Source organism: Mirounga angustirostris, unplaced genomic scaffold (genome assembly GCF_029215605.1).
Source record: "Mirounga angustirostris isolate CCGP_5_RB_7025 unplaced genomic scaffold, mMirAng1.0.hap1 SCAF_2, whole genome shotgun sequence".
Classification (NCBI taxonomy): Eukaryota; Metazoa; Chordata; class Mammalia; order Carnivora; family Phocidae; genus Mirounga; species Mirounga angustirostris.
In genome coordinates this window covers 44,574,532-44,599,749 of record NW_026991710.1, presented here as the reverse complement: position 1 = coordinate 44,599,749, position 25,218 = coordinate 44,574,532, and the positions used below count along the sequence as shown (strand labels likewise).

General features: G+C 37.8%; 1 protein-coding gene across 11 annotated transcripts in view; it reads right to left on the bottom strand.

Annotated features, from left to right (window-relative positions):
* CRACD (capping protein inhibiting regulator of actin dynamics) overlaps positions 1 to 25,218 on the bottom strand; it is a 252,420-nt gene that overhangs the window by 158,183 nt on the left and 69,019 nt on the right. For 2 of the 11 annotated variants that reach the window (XM_064584526.1, XM_064584524.1), the window contains exon 3: positions 13,152 to 13,263. The exons of the other annotated variants lie outside the window; for them this stretch is intronic. The gene's annotated coding sequence lies outside the window, so the exon portion shown is untranslated. The remainder of the gene's footprint in view (positions 1 to 13,151; positions 13,264 to 25,218) is intronic. 11 annotated transcript variants of the gene reach the window in all.

The window sequence follows — 25,218 nt, the reverse complement described above, 5'->3', positions numbered from 1 at the left end:
TACATTTATATCTAATCAACTATAAACTAAAATCACAAGCAAAGTCTAATGAATCACCGGATATTAAAAAGCATTCTTTTGAATAATTCCTGGGTCAAAACAGAAATCAAACCTGAAATTACACATTATTCAGAAATTAACAATAGAGGATTCATACTAGAATCTATAGGATACAATCACAACTACATTGCAGAGGAAAATTAATAGCCTTAAAATGTTCTTAAAATAACCCTGAAAGCTATTAATGAATAAGCTAAGCACTTAACTCTAGGGAAACTAGAAAAAGAGTAACAAAATAAATCAAAAGAAAAGTAGAGAAAAATAATCAATAAAAAAGCTTACATTAATGATTTAGAAAACAAAGATAGAATTAATAAATAAAACTAAGAGCTGGTTCTTTGAAATCATCGAAGTATTCCACTGAACAGTCATTCTAGGAGATATTGATAGGTGCACTGTGGGGAGAAAAACCTTTTGTGGCAAAAATGAAAAACACTGCACACTAAATCTTCCACTTAATGGGGCACCTGGGTGGCTCAGTCAGTTGAGACTCCAACTCTTGATTTCGGCTCAGGTCATGGATTTCAAGGTTCGTGAGATAGAGCCGAGCCCCAAGTCAGGCTCTACACTCACTGGGGAGTCTGCTTGAGATTCTTTCCCTCTACCCCTCTCCTCACTTGCACTCTCCCTCTCTCTCTCTAAAAAAATAAATAAATAAATCTTTTTAAAAAAAATCTTCCACTTAAGAATTCATAATGCACATTAGTTTATTAAAGATTGAAAAGTCCGGGGCGCCTGGGTGGCTCAGTCGTTAAGCATCTGCCTTCAGCTCAGGTCATGATCCAGGGGCCTGGGATTGAGCCCTCGCATCAGACTCCCTGCTCAGCAGGAAGCCTGCTTCTCCCTCTCCCACTCCCCCTGCTTGTGTTCTGTCTCTCGCTGTGTCTCTCTCTGTCAAATAAATAAATAAAATCTTTAAAAAAAAAAAAAAAAACACTGAAAAGTCCTGGGGCACCTGGGTGACTCAGTCAGTTGAGCAGCCCACTCCTGATTTTGGCTCAGGTCATGATCTCAAGGTCCTGGGATTGAGCCCACACTGGGTTCTGTGCTCCGTGGGGAGTCTGCTTAAGGTATCTCTCTGTCCTTCTTCCTCTGCCACCCCCCTCAAATAAATAAATAAATCTTAAAGACCGAAAAGTCCTAAAGCCTGTAAACTGTTTTAAGTAGTATGATCCAGTCTCACAAACTTACTTAGGCATGAAGACTTACTTGTGAGCATTCTTTGTAATAATGTTCTACGGAATACCCACTTGGCTGACACAGGTAAATCTCTGGTGTGTATAACCAAAACTAAATGAGAAAATATGAATATGAAACATCTGGAATGAGAAATGGGATATAACATATATGGATGAGGTTAAAATGGCAAGAGAATTGTATATAAGCTTTGTATCCATCCACAAAATGGATGATTTTTAAGAAAAATATGCATTACCAAAAACATACTCAGAAAGAAGTAGAAAAAGGAATAATCTAATAACCATGAAAGAAATACAAAAATATATGATTTAAACCCCATTTATAGGCTGTGGCCCAAGTACAGTCAAAATCTATTAGATCTTCTTAGAACAGAAGAGCTTTCTACTCCTCTGGCATCCAGTTACTCTGGTTCTCACCACTGTTATCCCTCTCTAGGATTACCACAATGACATTCCAACTGGTCTGGCTCCATTCTTGCTTCCCTATTTAGCCAACAAGTGAGATTCCTCTAATAAAGGAATCTGATCATGTCACTTCTCTAAAATCCTTCAGTGGGTCCCCGTTAATCTCAAGAAGAAAGTCCAAACCTCTGGATATGTTCTAAAAGGCTCTGCGAGTTTTGGCCTCTGGGAAGCATTCTAGCCTCATCTCTCAACTCTCCCCTTCTCCTACTCTTGCTCCAGTCCTACTGAACATTTTTCCTTTTCTCAGAAGCGCCATGTGTTCACTTTCAGGTCTTTCCACAAGCTCTTCCATCTCCCAAGGACACTCTCCTCTCCACCCCCCAGTACCTCTTTTGAGTGGACATTCTTACTTAGTTTAAGTGCCACTTCCTCTGGAAAGCATTTTCTGATTTCCCCAAATCTGAAGCAGAGGCTCCTCCTATTTTTTCCCATAGGCTATGTACTTTCCTTATTGTAGCATTTACAACACTGACTTTTAATTTCCTCTCCATCCCTCAACAGACTACAAACTCCCAAGATGGCAGAGATTTTATCATCTTGTTTACCATTTAATCCCCAGTACCTAACAACAGTCCAGGCACATAACAGAAGTTCAACATAAGTTTATTAAAAGAATAAATGAAGTTTAACATTGACACCAAAGATAAAAAAGATAGCACCCACAATAAAACTGTAGGTTAATCTCATCTATGAGTATAGATGTAAAATCTGAATTAGAATGCTAGTGAATCAAATCCAGCAGTCTAATAATAATAATTCATGGTCAAGATAGGTATACTCTAAGACTGCAAGGATGACTCAGCATTAGGAAACCTGAAAAGAAAAATTATATAATCATTTTGATAGATGATAAAGAATATATATTTTAAAAGATTTTATTTATTTATTTGACAGAGACACAGCGAGAGAAGGAACACAAGCATGGGGGAGTGGGAGAGGGCGAAGCAGGCTTCCCGCCGAGCAGGGAGCCCGATGCGGGGCTCAATCCCAGGACCCTGGGATCATGACCTGAGCCGAAGGCAGATGCTTAACCGACTGAGACACCCAGGCACCCCAATAAAGAATATTTGATATGCTTCAAAATTCATCATCATGAACTGACTCAGTAAATTTAAAATAGAAAGATATTTAACACTATATAAAGAATTTATTATAAAAGAACAGAAAATTCAACCTTAGTGGTGAATCAACAGAGACAAAAACAAATGAGACAGGAGGCCTGTGAAAACTGCTCTCACTGTTTTGTACATTTTAGCTGAAAGGCAGTAAGACAAAAAAGAAAGATACAGTAAAAATATTGGGAAAAGAAACAAAAGTTATAATTATTTCAGCTTATGGTTATCTGCCTTGATACTACTTAGGACTGACTAACTGCAAATTTTAGTAAGTTTTCCAGTTACATAAACTAGTTAGAAAATATAATAGAAAAAAAAAAGGGTACCATTCATGAAAAAATATATATATAAAACTCCTGAAAATAAACTTAACAAAAAAATACAGAACTTAAATGAAAAAATTTCCCCAAGTAATCTCTAACTCAAGTCCAACCAAGTCAATGAAATTTTTATGTCTGGAATTGGATTTTATAATCTGATATTCTTTTTTTTTATTAAAGATTTTATTTATTTTTTAGAGAGCGAGCGAGAGAGAAACAGCATGAGAGGGGAGAGGGTCAGAGGGAGAAGCAGGCTCCCCGCTGAGCTGGGAGCCCGACGTGGAACTCGATCCCAGGACCCTGGGATCATGACCTGAGCCGAAGGCAGACGCTTAACCATCTGAGCCACCCAGGCGCCCCTGATATTCTTTTTTTAAGACTTTTATTTATTTACTTGAGAGAGAGAGCATGAGCCAGGGGGAGGGGCAAAGGGAGAGGGAGAAGTAGACCCCCGCTGAGCAGGGGTGGGGCTCGATCCCAAAACCCTGAGATCATGACCTGAGCTGAAGGCAGATGTTTAACCAACTGAGCCACCTAGGCGTGCCCTGATATTCCTCTAATAAAATAAGCAAGTGACAATATGTAAAAAAGAAATTGTGAAAATCAATGAAAAGTGGCTTGCTTTACCAGATGGTAAATAAAATATAACACTGAAATTTCAATAATGTGTTACCAGAAGAGGAATATCCAAAAATAATCATGGGGACAGACTAGAAAATACATGAATAGATCCGAATTTACTAGAATTTAGTTCAGGTAACATTTGGACTTTTAAATTAACATGGAAAGAAATGTATTGTTGAATAAATTTCCTTCTGACAACCAAGTAAACATTTGGGAAAAACTAAGGTGACTATTTTATGAGTTCTTATACACAAGTAGATTAAAAGAGCAAGTATTTTTTTAAAAAGAATATTTTAAAAGCTCATTAGAATACTAAAAGAAAATGTTACAATGCTGAAAGAAGCAGGCTTTTATTAAGCATAAAAACAAAGCCAAAATCATGAGAGAGAAGACTAGTAGAGAGAATTATATAAAAATTCCAATTCCAACTAACATAAAAGTTTTGGTTTTTTTTTTTAAAAAGGTAAATTGGGAAAAGATTTGATAATCCCCAGATTTCTCAAGGATATGGGGAAATGGATATTTTTCTTACAAGGTCAACAGTACAAAATGGTATGAATTTTCAGAAGGGCATTCTGGAAATATTTCCAAAAAAAAAATAAAGATGAAGAAATAGAATCAACCACAAATGCCATCATTAGAGAAGTGATTAATTAAATTATAGCATACCCATGTAATAAAATACTATCTAGCCCTTAAATACCATAATATAGATCTATATTCTTTGATATGGAAGAACACTAATGATATTTTAAAAAGAAAAAGGGTTGAAGAAATAATCTGTGTAGCATAATCCCTTTGTTGTAAAAATTTTACACAGACAATAGAATATTAACAATGGCTATTTCTGGGTATAGGAAATTGGATGATTTTTATTTTATTCTTTAAAATTTTTCTTAGACTCTGATTTTTTTTCAATGAATATCTATTACTTTAAGTAATTAGTGAAGGGCATTAAGGCAAACTTGTTCAAAACAAGAGAACTTGAAACTTGTAACATATCTCAAGTAAAATATCGAAAATGTCAAAGAATTATCTTTAAGGGACTCTTTCATTTTTTTTTTTTTAAGATTTTATTTATTTACCTGACAAAGAAAGAGAGAGCACAGCAGACGGAGAGGGAGAAGCGGACTCACGCCTGAGCAGGGAGCCTGATGCGGCATGATCCCAGGATCCCAGGACCATGACCTGAGCTGAAGGCAGATGCTTAACTGACTGAGCCACCCAGGCGTCCCTGGAGTATCTTCTTGAAAGATTTAGTGACAGGTAAATCACTGTTGGATGACAGGTAACTACAAAAGAATATTTCCAATGTTTTAAAATCCTCTGTCTAGTATTTCAAAACCTTCCTTTCCATCAACTGGCCCAAATTTATCTTCCAGTCTCTCATTACTCCCAACGTAAACTTTCTGTCAAGTCAGTCTTTTGTTTCTTTGGTGGAAAACCAAAAATCTGGCATTTATCTATGGTATGTAGGGTTTAAGCAATTTGAATTTTATCATTAAATGTCTGGGTTTGGTTCTTCATAAAATCCCACTTGGTAGCAGCTACCAGAAGTAATGGCAGAAAACTGAAGAAAAGTTAAACCTCATCCTTTCTCTGATTATCCCAATCCACAATGATCTCTTTCTCTGACTTCTAGAACAATTATTCTGTGCCACCCTAACTTTTTATATACCAGTGAGCAGTACTTTTCTCTCATTCATTCATACATTCATGCTTGGTTGTATGACTTTTTGTTTTCCAGATGAATTCAGCAGCCTGGGAACAGGCATGAAGAAAGCAAATAGTTGAAATTTGTCCAGGGTTTAGTTTTTAACTGGGCATGCATTATGGAAGAGCAAGGATATTGCCAAGACAGTGGCCGTTAGAAGGGACTTAATGTGAATGGGATAAAAAAGAAGATGAGAGAGAGCTGACAGGGAGGAAATGGGATGTTTCAGAGATCTAGCCCTTTGAAATGCTAACTAGGCTGTGCAGGATTGTTTTTTATTTATCTTTCATTATCTGCGACTATAAATACACATTTTCAGAGAATAGGAATGTTTGTGTGCCCAGCAGTTATATAATATAGGAACATTTATGTCTAATAAAATATTATTAGGAATAAGAAATATAGAAATTCAATAGAAGAGAGAAGTTCCATCAATCACACTTACAAAGGAAAGATTTTTCTCTTTTTTTACTGATGTATATATGCATGCTGCAGAGATTATTAAAAAACACAAACAGCAAAGGGAAACTACAGTAGCTGGTGCATGGGACACCAAAAAGAGCATGCTAATAACTAAGCAGTATGTATTAGCCAACACAGCTTCCTAAATTCACACAGAATCATTTGTAGTCTCAGCAATAATCCAGAGCAAAGGCTAAAGAACAAGGTAAATCTGATGCATAGTGACAGTGCCTGAGAGATTTCTAGTCCTTCTAGATCTCAGTTAAAATGAACTTTGGAGAGTATCTGTGGACAGAAGGGATAAAGGGCAAGGGACCTGAGGCATAAAATGCTAAACGGAGTTAAAACATACATTTCCCCCAAAGAAGAGAAGAAAATTAATTGTGTCTTCTGGTAATGATACTTTTATAAATACACATAACAAGGCAAAAAGTGTGTAGTAATCCAAAAAAAATTGTTGAAAGCATGCAAAATCTGTAATAGGTAAAGCAGGCTTTAAAAACATGCATACCAAGTTTTATTTGTGTTATGAATTGTATTTCAAATTCACTATGCAGGTGGGCAAATATTGAAATGGAACAGGAAAATAAAATAATAAAAAAGAAAGGGAAAAGTTTAAATTGTGGAAATGCTTATGAACTTTTCTCCTTTTTTTAATATATAGTTATATTTGTGCAAAAAAAGAAAAATGCAAGACACCTCAGTTTTCACCTCTTTCATAGAATTACGTCACTGTATCCCCAGGGACGTAAGCCATGTTCAGGTATGTGTCAACCGTCTCGGCGTGCTGAAGTGCCTCTCCTCACCAGTCACTGCCGTGTGCTCCTTCTGAGGGAGGCTGGGGATGTGGGGCTGTGAGACGGGGCAGAGCTGAGCGAACGAGGTCTCAGCCTTCCTTCCAGAACCTCGTCTTTCTTTATCCATTAAAAAACAAAGGACGTGCTCTAAGCTTTCCAGTTAGAAGGTTTACAGAGGATCACTTTTCTCCACCACATCTTTGCTTCTAGGGATGTGGTGAAATGAACAAGGCTCTTTCCCAGGTGGTCATAAAAAAGACAGAGACTGAGAGACGGAGGCAAAAAGACAGAGAGGACTCAAAAAGAAGAAAGGTAAAGCAAGGGGCTTTTTTCTTGCTCCTAAGAAAGCTTCAGAGGCATGATGGTAATACTCTGACAAATGATAATTATTAAATACTGGAGCGATTTCACAAGTCCTGTACCATGAGGAAAAGAGATTTTATCACTTAAAGATACTTGTAATTGAGTATATGGAAGCACCTTTTGGTGAAAACAAACTTGAGAATGGCTTTTCCAGCTTCATTTGGACCCACTGACAAAAAGACGCTGTAACAACTTCACTAGCACTTTTCTTCGTGCCATCAGCAGGCCTTTCATCAGAAGATCTATTAAATACATTGGCTTAATTCTGAAACCTACTGAAGTTATACTTATTACTGGAGGCTCAAATAATCAGAGCTTTTTGAAAGCTGCTAAAAAAAAGGAAGACATCTTCAGGAAAGGATGGGAAACAGGAATCATCAAATGTGTTCTCTTTGTTGATTAAAAGAGGGACAAGTTATTTTCAGTTTTCTAGGTTAAAAGGTTTGAAATTAGAACAGGCATCTCTTCTAGTATTAAGCAGGGTCAAACCTTTTCAAATTTCATGTTTCAGACTCTTCTGATAGAGGGATGATAAACTGTCCTTTTTTTTTTTTTTTAAAGATTTTATTTATTTATTTGAGACAGAGAGAATGAGAGACAGAGAGCATGAGAGGGGAGAGGGCCAGAGGGAAAAGCAGACTCCCTGCTGAGCAGGGAGCCCGATGCGGGACTCGATCCCAGGACTCCAGGATCATGACCTGAGCCGAAGGCAGTCGCTCAACCAACTGAGCCACCCAGGTGCCCTTTTTTTTTTTTTTTTTTTTAAAGATTTGATAAACTGTCCTTTTAACCACAGAGAGCTCAAGTGCAGTCACTGGTGCAGGGTTAATAGAAACAGTCTGAATTTAAAATCAGAGAACTGAAGTGTCAGGGATTTAATAACACTCCTTCATCATGCTATATCTATCTCCTAAATCAATGATTTAAACCTCAAGATCATAATCTCAGAGAAAGTCACTAAGGCCAATATAGGACAACTGGGGGTCACTGTCACCTAAACCTAGACTAGAATGTCTAATCCTTTGAGAGATATATTCAAAGGAAAGTCTTAATCAGCTAAAGTGGGCTTAATGCAAAAGTTTTCCATTGAAGTTCAGTGGAGAAAGCAGCCTATCCAATTGGTTACCCTCACCATTAAATCAAAAAGAATAATATCTGAAATAACAAACTCTTTAAATACAGCTGTTTCCATTTTTTCATTCTTTAAAATGTTACCTGAATTGTGGCCATGTGGGACCAGATTTTCCTTCTCAGCTTAAGACAACTAAAAAAGTTTTGGATAAAATATATGAAGCAATGCTTTTCATACACTAGATAACAGTGCAGGACAGGGGACCCTAAGAGAAGGGAAATAAGAGGCAAGCCCAGTTTACTGACTGCAGAATTTATAGCCAACAGTGCAGGTAGAAGGAGGCCAGGTGCAGCCCAGTGATCTGAGTTGGTGACCGAGTTGAAAGTTAGGGAAACCAAGGCAGCTGGAATTCAGGGACAGGGTAGTAATAAGGAGAGGGCTTGGGGCACATGGGTGGATCAGTCATTAAGCATCTGTCTTCAGCTCAGGTCATGGTCCCAGAATCCTGGGATCGAGCCCCACATCGGGCTCCCTGCTCCGCGGGAAGCCTACTTCTCCCTCTTCCACTCTCCCCACTTGTGTTCCCTCTCTCGCTGTGTCTCTCTCTGTCAAATAAATAAAATCTTAAAAAAAAAATAAGGAGAGGGCTACACAAAGAGGGAGGTCTGTATATCTACAGAGAATTATCCTTCAGTCTTTAGCTGAGTACTGATTGGCACATGCATGTGAAAAAACTACCTAAAGCATGGATTAGAGGGCACAAGAAGTGGAGTTCATACAAGACCATGATTAGTTCGTGTTCCCACCAGCCAGAATGGAAAGACTTTCTAACATAAGGGCAAGGAGTACAATCCTCACAAGGGTATTGCCTGAGTACTGGAAACAATGGAGCACTAGACTAAAGGCTGTAAATCAGTTCACTTAACAAAGGTCAAGAGAAAAATTTTAACACATCAACTTTCCCATAAGATCAAACTGTTCTCCAGGTACTACATCTGAGTACAAAATCCAAAACTGTTTCAAGGAATTAAAACAAGAAAAATCCAGGACCCAATAACATAAAACTCACAATGTCCAGCATCCAATAAAAATTTCCAGATATGTAAATAAGCAAAAAACATGACCAATAATAAGAAGAAAAATCAATCAATAGAAATAGACCCAGAAATGACATGGATGAAAGACTTGGTAGACAAAAGTGTTAAAAACAGCTAACACCCTGAGAATCTATTTGAACCTGAGCATATAGAAAATATGCTCCATATGTTCCAGAAGGTAAAAGAAAGTATGAGCATGATAAAGCAAGAAAAGATATAAAGACCAAATCAAATCTCTAAAGATAAAAAATACTCTGGGTGGGATTGACAGCAGATAAGAGAGTATAGAACAAAAAATGAATAAATGTGAAGGCAGAGCAATAAAAAGTCTCCAAAATGAAAGACTGCAAAATTACTGAAATGAAGGAAATGAACTGACAAAGCTGTGGGACTACATCAAGTGGCCTAACGTAAGTATAACTGGAGTCTCAGAGGGAGAAGATAAAGGTGAGAAGAAAGAAAAATAATTTGAAGAAATAATGGCAAAAAAAAAAAAAAGAGAGAGAGAAATAATAGCTGAAAATTTTCCCAATTTTGCTAAACAAATCCTCAGGCATGAGAAATATAAAGAAAACCATACCACGGTATAACAAAATCAAATTACTGAAAACAAGTGGAAAAGAAGAAAATCTTTAAATAGCCAGAGAGAAAAGATACAGTATATGCAGAAGAATAAAGATAAGAATGACAGATTTCAATTAAGGCCAGAAAACAGCAGTATATTTGTAAAATCTGAAAGAAAAAAAAAACCCCGCTAACCTAGAATTTTCTATGCAGTGAAAATTGCTTTCAAAAACAAAGGTGAAATGAAATTCATCACCAGCAATAAAACACAAAAAACTCTAAAGGAAGTCTTTAGGTAGAAGAAATCTGGATCTATACAAAGCATGAAGATGACCAAAAACGGTAAACATGGGCCTAAATATGAAATACTTGTTAAAATTTAAAATGTCTTTAAAAGAAAATTATTTAAAGTAACAATAATAGTAAATTATAGGGTTTATAACCTAAAATCATGTAGAAGTAAAATATACAACAATATACAAAGGTTAGTAAGGAAAAATGGAAATATACTAATGTAAGATTCATATAACATAAGTGGTATAATATTATTTGGATATGAAGTATAATAAGTTAAAGATGCACACTGTAAATTCTAGACAACCACAAATAATATAACGTGCCAATATTGGAAATAACTGGAATCATAAAAAATACTCAGTCCTGTCCCACCCCCCAAAAAAAACTCAATCCTGCCCCAAAAAGGCAGGAAAAAAAGAAAAGGAGGACAAAGAAAAATGTGACAAATAAAAAACGAATAGATGATAGCTTTAAACCTAACCATATCAATAATCAAATTAATTCCAAATAAAAAAGGAGAGCTTGTTGGGTTATACAAAAAATAATAATTCATTTCAAATACAAAGACAAAGATGGGCTAAAAGTAAAAAAAATGGGGAAAGATATACCACAATACACTTTAAAAAAAAAAGCTGGAATGGCTATATTAATATTAGACAAAGTAGAATTCAGAGCAATAACTATTACCAAAGATAAAGAGGGTCATTTCATAATATAATTATGTACCTAATAACAGAGCTTCAAAATACAAGACGCAAAAACTAATAAAAGTGAAAGGAGAAACAGATAAATTTATAATTAGAATCAGAGATTTCAATACCTCTTCCAGTAATTAATAGAACAAGTAGACAGAAAATTAATAAGACAACAGAAAACATGCACAACATTATCAACAAACTAGCCTAGTTTACCGGGCTTCGTTGGGTCTATTGACCCAATGATAGAAAAATACATTCTTCTTAAGTGACCACAAAAACCAGGCCAAATAAATTTCAAAGCATTGAAATCATAGAAAGCATGTTCTCTAACCACAGTAAAATTAATTAGATATTATTAGGAGGAAGATATCCGGAATATCCAAATAACTGAAAACTAAAAAATACATTTCTAAATAATCTCTGAGACAAAGAAGAAATCAACCAGGAAGTCAGAAAATGTTTTGAACTGAATAAAAATGAAAACATGACATATCAACATTTGAGAGATGTTAAGGCAGTGTGTAGAGGGAAATTTCAGGTGTATTCATATGTAAAATCTCATCAAATTGCATACTTTAGATACTGTATATCAATTCTACATCAATAAAAACGTTTGAAAGCATCTTGAGCATTCAACTATTCACTGTCCCTTCAACCTGTAATTTTATATTTCTTCATTCCCAACCCACTCAATAATACCTTTTAACAGAGGATGGGAAGGCTGTCTTCATGGTGTTGGCATCTATCCGTGAAATACTATATTCTTTTATTTTAAGAGAGAGAGCATGTGAGTAGTGGGGAGAGAGGACAGGAGGGGCAGAAGGAGAGAGAAAATCTCAAGCAGGCTCCATGCCCAGTGCATAGCCCAATGGGGGGCTCGATCTCATGACCTGAGCCGAAACCAAGAGTTGGACACTTAACTAACTGAGACACTCAGGCATCCCCATGAAATACTATTTAAAATAAGATACCTATTTTCCTCTACCAAAAAATACAGGTGGAGGTGAAAGGGTCAGGAAATAAAGCAGATACTTGGTCAACTCTAACCGGGGAGTGGAGGGAGCACTGAAGATGTTCATTTGGCATTTCCTTGTTGCTTTTTATGCTACCTGGGTACCCTCCTATGTGGAATTGCTTTGGCGCTCCCCAAGTCGATCTTTCTTTGCTAAATAATGCACTGTTCCAAGAAACTGCCTGAGTTGCCCCATGGTTTTTAGCAAAAAACATGTAATTCAGTTTGTTTTCTATTGGTGTACTTACATGCTATTCAGAAAAGAAAAAGCTAGTGTGACTCTTCTTTGCATCTGAATCACAGATATAGTTCAAGCTCTACCCTCTCCAGGCAATCAGCCTTCCCTGACCACACTAGGACCAGCTGACATCCCTCCTCTCCGCCGGTCTTTGATCTCTGTAGAATTTTCGGTTTGTATCATGCTATTTATCATTCCAATTGCCCGTTTTCTTTATTTATATTTCATCCAGCCAAGAGATGAACAATCTGATTGAGGAGAAGGTCAGTGCTCAGGCATGAGCCAGCTTCTGACTAGCCCCTTCTCTCGGACAGAGTGGCTTGCCCATCAGCAGAGGACATCCTCCTCTCAAAGGCAGCATGCAGTTTTCTAGCTGTTATGCCTCCAACAAAGTAGACACTTGCCACCAAGGAGAAGGGAGAAATGAGGTAGCCCCCATTTTGGCCCTGGGTCCAAGCCACATTCCTCAATCCAGCTTGGTCAGCAATATAGCTGATGATATATTTTAATCTCCACCATCAATAGGATTGGATGAAGGGTATGACTAATTAATAGCACCAACATCCAGAATGCCTTACCTTCCTTTATGTGACTGTCAAAATGTCTACCTTTCCAGGGTGCGTTCTTATTCGTGGAGTCTTTCATAATTCTCCAGGTCCTGATTTATCATTTTCTAGCTTTTGCCCCGAAGTACTATTACTTCTACAATATCTATTCTGCTTGTCATTCTAGTAAGTTGTATATATCTCTTTTGACACTTAAATTATAAGCTCTTTAAAAGAAGGGGCTAGGGGCGCCTGGGTGGCTCAGTCTCTGAGCGTCTGCCTTCGGTTCAGGTCATGATCCCAGGGTCCTGGGATCGAGCCCCGCATCGGGCTCCCTGCTCCATGGGAAGCCTGCTTCTCCCTCCCCCACTCCCTCTGCTTGTGTTCCCTCTCTCGTTGTGTCTCTCTCTGTCATATAAATAAATAAAATCTTTAAATAAATAAATAAAAGAAGGGGCTATGTCAAATATTTCTTTTGTATCAATCAATTCAGTTTAATTTTTATATACCTTTAATCTGGATCACCTTTGTAATTGTTTACTGCTTGTTTTTAGGCAGATTGTAAATTCCAGGAGACAGTCGCTTCTTAGTAATGCTGTATGTCTTCCACTGGCAGGGAGCCTGACACAAAATAAATTCTCCGTAAATATTTGTTGAATTGAATTACATTTTCTCTTACATGTTTATATTTACACCTAATAAATATCTGTTTGCTGACTGATTGATAGGAGGAGGGTGAGATGTGGGAGATGAACATAAAATTAAAGTGCCATCTTATTTAGTTCCAGAATAACTAAAATCAAAACATCAACAACAAATATGTACTTCTTTTGAAGATAACAGTAAAATGACGAAAATTTCTCCTTTACCCACACTTTGTCCTTTGGAGTTTTCATACCTACAAATTACTAATCTATTTAGTACACTCAGTACAAAGGGTAAAATCTAATTTGCATCATCACTGATTGCTCGTTTCTAAATGATCACTTTCTAACGAAAAATAGTTTTTTCAAATTGCAGATATAAGGAAGTCTTGGAAATAGAACCCAGTCAATCTAACAGAGTTCTGAAACAGTGACTCAGCAAGAGTGCAAGCTACAAGGGCAACCAGACATCCAATAGCTTTCTGCTGTGTTTTGCTATTGCAAAATGGGTCAGACATTCAAGCTCTCTGCTATCCAGAGCCAATGCCAATTGGTGCATCTCAGCCTCACAGAGGTCCCCTGACTTTCCTTCAGTATAGCACTACAGCATACATTTATTTTAGATGCTCAAATTTAGATTTATTAGCTAATTGATTAGAAAGGGAAGGAAGGAAAATAAAGTTCAGTGAGTGCCTAATAACCTAAGTAGGTATGTATTTAGTAAGTGACTACTGATTGTCCAGTCTTATACCAGGTTCTTTGGGAAAAAATTTCTGTCCTCTAGAAGCCCTATAGTATGAGTGATTAATACTGAAAGAGTACAGCCTATAGTATGACTGACTGATACTGAAGCCATTAGAGAATGACAGAAAGTGGAATGTAAAGAAATATGAGAGTTTGTGGTATAGCTAATCAGATGTTGCATGGATGAGCTGAATCTTGAAGGAAAAAAAAATAGGATTTAAAGTGGTAGATGAATGGGGATGCTCAGGAAAAAGGGCCAATCTTAAAAGTTACAATCTACCTGAAATGAGAATACTTTCTAAAGTCCATGTTGAATCTAATCTCCCTCAGAGTAGGTAACAACCCATTGACAGATCTGGGTTGCAAAATCAAACCTAAGACCCTCCTGAGTGGCTTTTGAGTGCATCCCAGTTTTTTAAAAGAGCCACTAAAATTGCTGTCATCACTAAAGGCTAGGAAAAGGGCATCCCACAGCTGTGACATATCTAACAGAACATTTATTACAACCATCAGATGATTACCACTTTACTGCAGCTTCTGGAAGGTGTTAACTACCACAAACTGCATACCCTTGGGTGACTGGTCTGTACAGAACATCCATAGCTAAGCTAATTCTCCAGTGCAGTAGTTTCACATTTCTGGGAAACACAGAGTTATTCCAAGGATCCCAGTAAGTTCATATAAACACCAAACTTTGAACACTATAATGTGTTTCACATAAAGATCCCTCCATGTTCCAAATACATATGATTACTACTGTCTTTAATGTTTAAAATATATTTTAAAATGTAATTAAATTCATAGCCAGGTTCTTCATTACTATCATCTAGAACTCCTCAAGGAGCTTAAAGACAGTTACCCAACAAATGATAAGTCCTAAGGAAAGCAGCACAGAAAAGAGGTTCATCACACCGGAGGGGGGGAGGGGGGCGGGCACACAAAGATGGCAGAAAAGAATTTCCACGGAAACGCTTGAATTAGTGTTTCTTTTTTTTTTTTTTTTAAGATTTTTATATATTTATTTTAGAGAGAGAGAGAGAGAGCAGGGGAAGCAGCAGAGGGAGAGAGAGAGGGAGATAATCTCCAGCAGACTTCATGCCAAGCGAAGAGCCTAAAGCAGGGCTTGATCCCACGACTCTGAGACCACGACCTGAGCTGAAACCAAGAGTCAGATGCTTAACTGACTGAGCCACCCAGGCACCCCTTGAATTAGTGTTTCTTAAAAGATGAAAGGTGCCTCAAAAGTTGGAACACTGTCTATAAGAATTTTTGCATTTTTATTTTAGTGACATTCCTAAAAAATTATATAAGCACATTCTGGATCACCTGGATGCCCACTTTATAACTGAGTGTGGTAGACAAGAATGAGAGTGGGATTTGCAATTGCGAAGTGGTCAAATGCCTGATCACCTGAGCTGAATTATATGCTAAGCCACTGAAGGGTTTAAATAAAAGCAACACAATCTGATTTATATTTTTAAGATCTCATACTTGTGACTGTGAGGGGAATGGATTATGCAGAGAGGCAAGAGTAAGAAACAGCACGTGGGGGGGGTTTCAGAGTAGTCCTGACATACAAGAATGACTGTTTAGACAAGAGGTACTGAAACTGAGATTGAAGGAAGTGGATGGATTTTTAAGGACATGATTGGGGTTTTGTTTCTTTAAAAAGAAAGCACAGGTCTGAACTCAGGCCTAATGGCTAAGTAAGAGTTGACCAGCACAGGGGAAGAAAAAGAAACACACAGGGACAGCAGGTCCCAGAGGCAAGAGAGAGCATGGTTCATTCAAAGAACTGAAAGAAAATCAATTATTTGGGATCTTGACAGCGAGTGGAGAAATGCAGTAAGAGACAAGGCTGGAGGCAAGAATGGGGTCATATGTGGCCTAAGCCACATTTACAGAGCCTAAGCTTCATCTTAAAAGCAATGAGAAAATGGAATGGTTTTAAGCAGAGAAGTGACATAATCTTTTCAAGCTGTGCACTATGAGGTGTTTGAGGTATCCCCTGGATTTAGTAACAAGGAGATAGTGCCCTGGCAAAAGCAGCTTCATGGGGTAAAGTGCAAGTCGAGTTGGCAGAAAGCCAATTTTGTCTCAGGCACAGAAAGAGAAAAACAACTGTGTAATTATAGTGCATTATGCATTAACCAACTAGCAGGTGAGAAAATTAAACAGAATGAAGTCTTTTTTTTTTATTCCGAGCTCCCTGAAGTCTTTAATTCCGACAGATAATAAGATATAGATAAATAGACAAACAAATAAAATAGACAAAAAGACGTGGGGAAGGGAGGATCCACTGGATTTTGATCTTAAAAGATTTAGGGTAATTTTAAGATGGCTTAAAACCAAATTAGGCTAAGAACTGGTTGTTAACAATAAGAGATTAACAAGAAGATAATTAAGTATAATAAAATATTTATATTCTTTTAAATCTTGCTCCAAATAATATTCCTACGTATTCTAAATTAAATATTATTTTTAGTAATAAGGATTTAGGGCTTTTTTATTTGAATTTATAATTGCAGTTTTACAGGAAAACATAACTTGTATTAGTTACATATTACTTTATGTAAGTTATGTTCTCTTGGAATCACTTATCGGCAAGACTATCCTTACTTTAACCAAACTCATAGTCATCCCTCAAGGTCTAGAGTTCACATGAAAGTTCCCTTCAGGACATCTTCCATAAAATCAAGGTTAGCTTTGTTTTTGTCCTTTTGTAGAACTGTAGGCATAATTTTATCACTTTACTGGTTTTGTGCCTTATTCGTCTTTGTATCCCCAGTGCGTAGCACAGCGCCTGATGCATATCAAGTTGAATAAACGCTTTTCGAACTGAAGAATCACTGAGATGCCTTCCAGTGTGGACCAGGTAGCCATTCCTAGGCATCAACCTCCCCCCGTGGCAGCGGCCCCACAGTGCAGCACACCAGGGAGGAGGCAGTTTATGGAGAGTTCGTCTCACAAGCCTCAAAACCTGTAAAGTAGGGGCGCCTGGGTGGCTCAGTTGGTTAAGCGACTGCCTTCGGCTCAGGTCATGATCCTGGAGTCCCGGGATCGAGTCCCACATCGGGCTCCCTGCTCAGCAGGGAGTCTGCTTCTCCCTCTGCCCTCTTCCCTCTCGTGCTCTCTGTCTCTCATTCTCTCTCTCTCAAATAAAAATAAATAAAATCTTAAAAAAAAAAAAAAACCTGTAAAGTAACAGTAAATCCACACATACTCCAACCCCCTCCCACTTTCCCTCCACCACTCCCCCCCAAATATCTATATCCATATAACAAAAAGCCAGTTCAGACACAGTTTTGTTTTGTTTTTTTTAAGATTTTATTTATTTTTTGACAGAGAGAGACACAGTAAGAGAGGAAACACAAGCAAGGGGAGTGGGAGAGGGAGAAGAAGGCTTCCCACAGAGCAAGGAGCCCGATGCGGGGCTCGATCCCAGGACCCTGGGATCATGACCTGAGCCGAAGGCAGATGCTTAATGACTGAGCCACCCAGGTGCCCCCAGACACAGTTCTAATGCTTTATCTTTATTTCCTCAGAATCAAGCCAATAATACTTGTGATGAACATTACAAGAAGAAGTTTTATAAACAGACAGAACAACTTAGTAGTGTTGTTAGATTTTTTTAATAGAGTCCCAAAATAACTGTGTTGACATATTTTCTTGGCTATTGAATAAATACCAGTTTAAAATATTTTACCTCAGAAATATTTTTTCAATGATAGTCACTGTAGCCAAATCTATTGTTTATTTTAAAGTGTCTTTAACTCTTCTCCAGTTATCACAGAATAGGGCCTTTCATTTTTTAAAAAAAATGTAGAAGAGAACATTTTATGTGGGAGGTACAGAAACTTAAGGAATATTTTTTATACTTTATTTGAACTATTATTTATCCATCTATTTCATAACAATAAAAACTGAAACACGTTCCTAATTGCCTTTCTAGTTTGGGTGCATCTCAAAACAGCAGAAAATGACCTGATCACCCTTGTTAAGAAGCATGTACAGTGATGGCATGAAGGATCTGCCCAGCACACAAATTAATTAAGCACCAGACTAAAGAATTCCAGAATCAGCAGTGACTAAGGATTCCTTTACACACAAAGAGAAATGGGAACTCTGTTTCATCCTGATAAAAGCTCTGCAATCAGTGTTCTCAGTGGTCTGTAGGTCATGCTTTGCAGACTACTTTACACTCTATGAAAAGCAATAAATTGGGGGCACCTGGGTGGCTCAGTTGGTTAAGCAACTGCCTTCAGCTCAGGTCATGATCCTGGAGTCCCGGGATCGAGTCCCGCATCGGACTCCCTGCTCAGCGGGGAGTCTGCTTCTCCCTCTGATCCTCCCCCTCTCATGCTCTCTGTCTCCCATTCTCTCTCAGATAAATAAATAAAAAATCTTTAAAAAAAAAAAGCAATAAATTGAAGTGATCTATTATTGTATAGACTCTCAGTCAAGCGAGTTTGGGTTAAAATCATTCCCTGGTTCGCCTAAAATTTAAGCAGCCTGTATTTTTCCAGCATCGTTTAACTTCCAGCCCCTTCTGTACCATACCACACCACCCCCCATACACTCACAAGGAAAAATAGATAAGATTGGACCCAGTGACAACTCCCATTTTATTTTGCTCAAATTCTAGTGCCTGCCTGTGTGTCTCAATCAATCTCTTCCACTACAAGAAAATGCTAGAGAAAAGACAGTAACATTTCCCTCTTCCACCCATTGTGATACCAAGGACAGTGTAATAGAAGTGTCCCTTTGTGCAAACAAAGCCTACAGACAGCTTCGATATGTGCTGCCTTGGAGCTAGCTTTGGCTCTCTGGCGCAAAGCCGAGATCTAATGAGGCTTACCAGACTGAAGGTTACAATGGTGTACTGAATAAGAGGGTTTCTACAGAGAACCATACATTAATAAAACTAAAGAGCTACATAGGGCTAATGGACAACTAAGACATACTAATAAAAGACAATCCGTGACCAGTATTTCATAAAGCCAGCCAGACACACCCCAGATATGTATCTTAAGAGAGTCTAAGGTAACATATGCTATACAACAGGGAAAGCACTGGTTCACGGGTAGAAAAGTTCCACAGTTCATTCATTTACCAAAACACCATGTGTAGCCCCTACCTCCAAAAATATCAGCCACTTTTCATGTTAAGTATCAGGGGTGGAGGAAGCAAGAAAAGGGAATTTGAGAAAAACAGATTTCAATAACAGAAAATTCTATTCTTTTTAAACTGGAAAATTCAGGTGCCCTGCTTCTAATTGACTGTTGTTCTTAAAATAAAAAGTTATTCCTCCTTTTTTCACTCCATAAGGCCATTCTTTTCATTTGAAGGTCCTTTTCTCACTACATTCCAGAACCTACTCTGAGATAACAAATGGGGGTAGTTATTTTTCATAAGAATAAAAACCAGACAAAATACCCTAGGTTCTCGTCTTGTTTCTGCTAGTGTGTAACCTTAAGGAAGTCACCCAAACCTTCATTGATCCCGAGCTCCCTTACACATAGCACAACAGGGCTGGAACACAACTGGGATCTTAAGTGCAGTTTCATAGCGACAACTGAACTCTAGAAGTACAAGAACCCAATAAAATTCTATGTAAAAATATTTTGTGGATGAGTATTTTTCTAGGACTATAATTCACTTATACTAGATTTTCAAACTTGGTAAAGAAGCCCTTGTTAAAACAATTTTTAAGTAAAAAGTTGTAGAGTCTATAATTCTATGATTCCTTGGTAACAACAGAGCAAGTAAAATTTTAAGTCAACTGGAGTAGAAAACAGCCTACAAATTTTCATCCTCAGAGAATGGAAAAACTGGAAATACTGTTCACTCAACTGTCAACAATCGTAAGGGACCTGGGAGAGATTAAGGGATTCTCTTAGCGGGGTTTAAAGGCCGGATATCTTCCCTCCACCCTCGGCTGAAGACTCAGGGCCATGCCCAAAAGGGCATGGAAGAAAGCAATATGCATACACCTAGCGCCCAGATCTTGGTTGTTAAACTACCATTCCCCACGACAGAGGTGGGAATCCTTAAAGAAATGGCTGAGTTTTAGTCTGGGGCAGGGATAGTAAGGTGACCCTGAGACATCTTGCTGGGCTAGTAAACAAAGAAGTACCAAAGACTAAAGGATCCTGTTAAAAGTCAACGGGAACAGGTTTGAAAGGTCTCCCACTGACCAAATTTGTGCAATATGAACATCAAAAAGAAAAATGAGAGTAATGTATCATAAACTCTAAAAATTTAAAGCCCATGAGTACAAAATGATAAGAGAAAGAGAGGTGGTATAATGAGAGAGCAAATAAAAGACAAGGGAGAAAAACAAGAGAAGCTCTTCTTTACAGAAGAATGCCAACTAATAATGTAGAAGGCACAATAAAATTAGAAAAATCACCATTTTGCAACCCCCATACAACAGGTGATTTAGGATCATCAATGGATGTAAAAAAACCACTGGGGAGTATGATACTCACATGGTCTCAAACTTATCACCCAACATATTCCTTACTACCAAAGTTTCCATTCCCTGAACCTATATTTTAAGAATGAACATAGCATTGGATATTCTAATTAAATGATATCACGGTTAATGGGAATTAATTTTTTCAAACATATATGAACTTAACAGTTTTCAAAGAATTAGAACATATCACTTAATATACATTCAGCATCATTTGATAATTATTTGAGGATTCAGAAGGCACGCCTGTGCCTCATCCTCATTATTATCAGATGAATATAAAAGATGAAAGGATCACTGCACAAAAGGAGACCCCCATGCAGTACGCCAGGACGGCCAGGCTGCCTGTTGTCCCTTTTGGCTTCCCAGGGGCCGCTGGTTCCCGTAGGGATATCTCAGTCCACAACTGCTCTACTGTCCCTTCCTAGACTTTCAGGAAATGAAAAGCAACTCTTCCTCACCCAAAGGTAGGGTGAGATGATGCAGAATACTCTACAGGACAAATAAGCATGTTTCTTCAACAAATGGTAAGAGAAAAGGGGGAAGAGAAGGAATGTTCACAGAGGAAGAGACTTAGGAAACAGATCAACCAAATGCAATGTAAGAACCTTAGCTGGATTCTGATTCAAACAAACCAACCATAAAAATACACTTATTAAATAGGAAATTTTAAACACTGAATAGGTATGTTATTTTTAATTTTTAGGTGTGACGTGATTGAGATTATATTTTTAAAGACACCTTTTTTGATAAGATACGCACTGAAGAATTTATGAATAAAATAGTGTGATGTCTGGAATTTGCTTTCAAATATTACAACTGGGTGGTGGTAAGGGGATACAGAGCAAACAAGATTGGTTATGTGTTGATAAAACTGTCAAATCTGGGTGATGAATTTACAAGGGTTCATTATACTACCCTCTCTACTTCTGTGTATGTTTGGAAATTTCCATCATTAAAGAATTTTTTTAAGTAAGGAAGCCCCATTAGTAATAGGTACAGAGAAATTGTGATCAGTTAAGATGTATGGTTGCCCAGCTTCTGGATCTATGTATAATTGATTTTATTTCAGCACCCATTTACTGAATACCTGCTAGTTTCTGGTGTCTCTAGAATTCGGTGATACCCAACGGTACTTTTAAGTATCACCAAGAATGTAGTGATTAATAGTGTGGTCTCTGGAATCAGATCATCCACACTGGAGTCCCCAGCTCTGCCACCTATTGGCTGTGTGAGACGGAGAAAATTGCTTGATCTCTCAGTTTCCTCATCTATAAAATGGGAATAGTAAGTGCACCTGCCTCAGAGTACCTGTGAAGTCCTCAGAACAGTGCCTCACATATAGTAAACATTAAGCAAATGTCAGCTATTATTATCAGTGTTCATCAGTCAATATCACATTCTGAGATATTCTTCTGTTCTGCGATTAACCCCACTTAGCAGCATTTAAAAACCCAAGATCTTGAGAATAAGTATCAGAACTAGTAGTGCTGACTGGTGCTGGGTTCTAGCCTTCAAATGCAACAACAAACAAATCCCTGTTATTCTGTGATATTCACACGTTTTAGAAGTCAAACATGTTTTAGAACGGGCAGGACAACCCTAATCAAACAGATAATGGTCGTTCACAAAAGAAATAGGCAAAAAGACCAAATTGCGAATTGCTGACATTAATGCTACTGAATCATGGCTCATTTATAACCATTCCCCTAGTTATTGTGACATATTATCTTATTTTTACATCAGGTTTTAGAATCCTTCGGGGTGAAATCGTAAACAGGAGCTTTCTAATCAGATTTGAAAGGATACTTGATGAGTAGGTAACATAGCCACTCAAGATTTTTAAGCAGAGGAATTGTATTCTCAGAATTTAACAACTCATATTGTGTGGATTCATGTGAAAAAGGCTAAGATTTTCTAAAACCATTTGATCGGCTGCTAGTTACTAATAGAGAACAATTTGATAACTTCTTAGAAAATTAAAATTATGCTTTCCTCGCCTATTTGTGGTTAATTTTCGATTTTAATATTATGTGACTCTTTCCCTGAACTGGCAAACACTGGTAAATGTTTGCTGTGTCTAGCAGTGTGCTTGGTGGTGGCTGGGCCTCACAGACCAAACCAAAGAAGTAAAGTCTCTGCTATTCAATGGAATGATAAATATAAACAAATACTTACAAAAATGTGACCAGTGAGATCACAGAAAAACACACAAAGTGCTACAGAAGCAAAAAGGAATAGCTTGAAATAAGCTCCAAACCTCAAATGCTTTGAAATCAAGACAGAATTCTGACATGTTTGTCAGAATTAAATATATAACCAGTCAAAGTTCATTCAGTGTGTACTTTTTCTTCATATCCAAAGAGTCCAATCATTTTAAGTAGTTTAATCTCCAAGAGATCTATTAAATTAATTTCACCACAAAATCCTGAAATCAGAATACTTGAGATAAATTACAGGGGGCAGTGAAAATCACAGATTAGAATGGAGATAGCTACAGGATGGTGGAAGAAAGGAGGGCAACATCTGGATGCTTGTGCTTTGGAGAGGGGCATAGATGGTGGGCCATTATTGAATTCTGGAACAGAATGAGCAAACACAGATGAGCAGCTCCTAAGTTTCTCTTTAGACACCCTGTGCATGAAATGTCTACGGGATAACTGTATGCAGACGTCCAGTAGAAGGTGGAAAAGCAGTTTGGAGTCATAGGAAAGGTGGTGCTTGCTGATACAGTTTTAGAAGTCACCATTTGAGAGATGGGGATTAGAATCAGAGGACTGGATGAGATCGGTTTAGGAAGAGGATGTCATATGGAAGAAAAAAGACTGAGAATGGAACTTGATTATATACAGTTTCACATCATTGCTTAAAATTTTACCATGTGATAAAAAAGCATAAACCATCCTAAACTATAGATCCCTTTCACTTCTTTTATCCAGAAAAGTTGTTAAGAACATGGTGTTAGAAGGTAGAGGAGGATCAGTAAAGTATCCTCCAGACTGAGAAAGCACTTTGGGACAGAAAACGGAAGCAAGCCACTCCATACCGTTTACAGTTTCATTCAGGGTCACTATACACTGGGGAATCAAGGGGACGGTCGATCCAGGCAGAATGTATAGCGCCCCATGCCCTGCCCAGTCCGCACCTTACAGCACAGCTTTCATGGAGCAAGGGGCATGGTGGTGAGGTCACAGGGTATTTTTCTAAAGTGGCCCCTTAGGTGTGCCAGCCATCCCTACTAGTTATCTAAAGTGGGGCATTCTGTGCACCGCTGTAGGGACAATCAAAACAAGCCTTTCTGCATTCTGATCAGGGCATTCGTTACCCTCCACGGGGACTGGAACGCGTAGCCCCAAGGGAGCTCACTGTGTAGGCACAAACAAAATGGAGGGCCAAAGAGTTGGTGTTGTCAGCTCTCCTACACATGGGCTCTGAGAGAGAGTCCTAACTCTGCCACTCAGGAGCTGGGTGGTCATGTCATGGGCAAGTTACACATCTGTAGGCCTCAGTTTCCTTATCTGTATAATGAGGATATCATAGAAACCACCATACCATGTATGGTTTTTGTGAGAATTAGATGAGATGACGCATGTGAAGTGATTCCTACAGTGAGTGCACAGAGAAAGCACTCAATAAATGTTAGCTACCATAATGGTGACAGTGATGAATCTTACCACAATTCTGGCCATACGGCAGGAACTTAATAAATCCTGGCTATACTGCTCCATGTTTTTAAAATCTACTTTCACCTCTCAATGAATGACCCATCTAGAGAGTATTTTGTTGAGCTGAATAAGAAATAATTCACTGTACAATACAGACTGACCTCATTCTCTGATTACATACATACAATTGTCACTATACAAAAGAACTTGAGAAATGACTGTACTCTTATATTCCTTCCCTGTTGATATTAACCTGCAGCTTCTGATTTTTTTCTACTTTAAACATTCTAAGTATCTATGAATAAAAACAAAACAAACCCCTAAGTTTCCTAATCACCCACTGAAATGGATGAAAATGCTTAGTCAGAATGAACTAATGGGTCCTCAAAGCTCCCATAATTATGGCTCCATCTTTCCACTTATTAAATTGTATCATAGCAACATGTGAGTCTGTTTCTTCCCATAGATTTATAGGCACAGTGAAGTCAAAAAATGTATTCACCACTGTATCCTCAGGATCCAACCTAGTGCATAGCATGTGATAGATACTCAGTAAGTATTCTGGATAAAGGAAGAAAGGAAGGAATGAATGAACAAATGAAGTAATAAATGAGCAAATGAAAGAACTCAGGAGCATACAGGACAGGAAAAGGGATAATCTGGATTGTACAAAATAAAGAGGGTGGGCCAGATGATCTCTGCAGTTCCTTATGATTCAGCTGAAGATTAGTCTATGGTTGATGTATCTTATCATAATGGTTGTCATTAATGATGAAAATCTGTCAGTTGGATAGAAATAAATGATACAGTTTCAATATTCATAAAGTATTGCTATTCTTATGGAAAACAACTTTAAAAATGAAAAATCCACTCAGTTGGAAAAAGCCAAAGATGTACTATGGTACTTAAAAAAAAAATTGTTTTTTTACCCTGTACTCACCAGGCAAATAAACCAGTTCCACCTGGTGTAGGGGTGAAGATGACAGACAACCAAAGAGCAAGAAAGAGGCTCAAAGTGCCATTCTGAAATACTGTCTGTGAATGG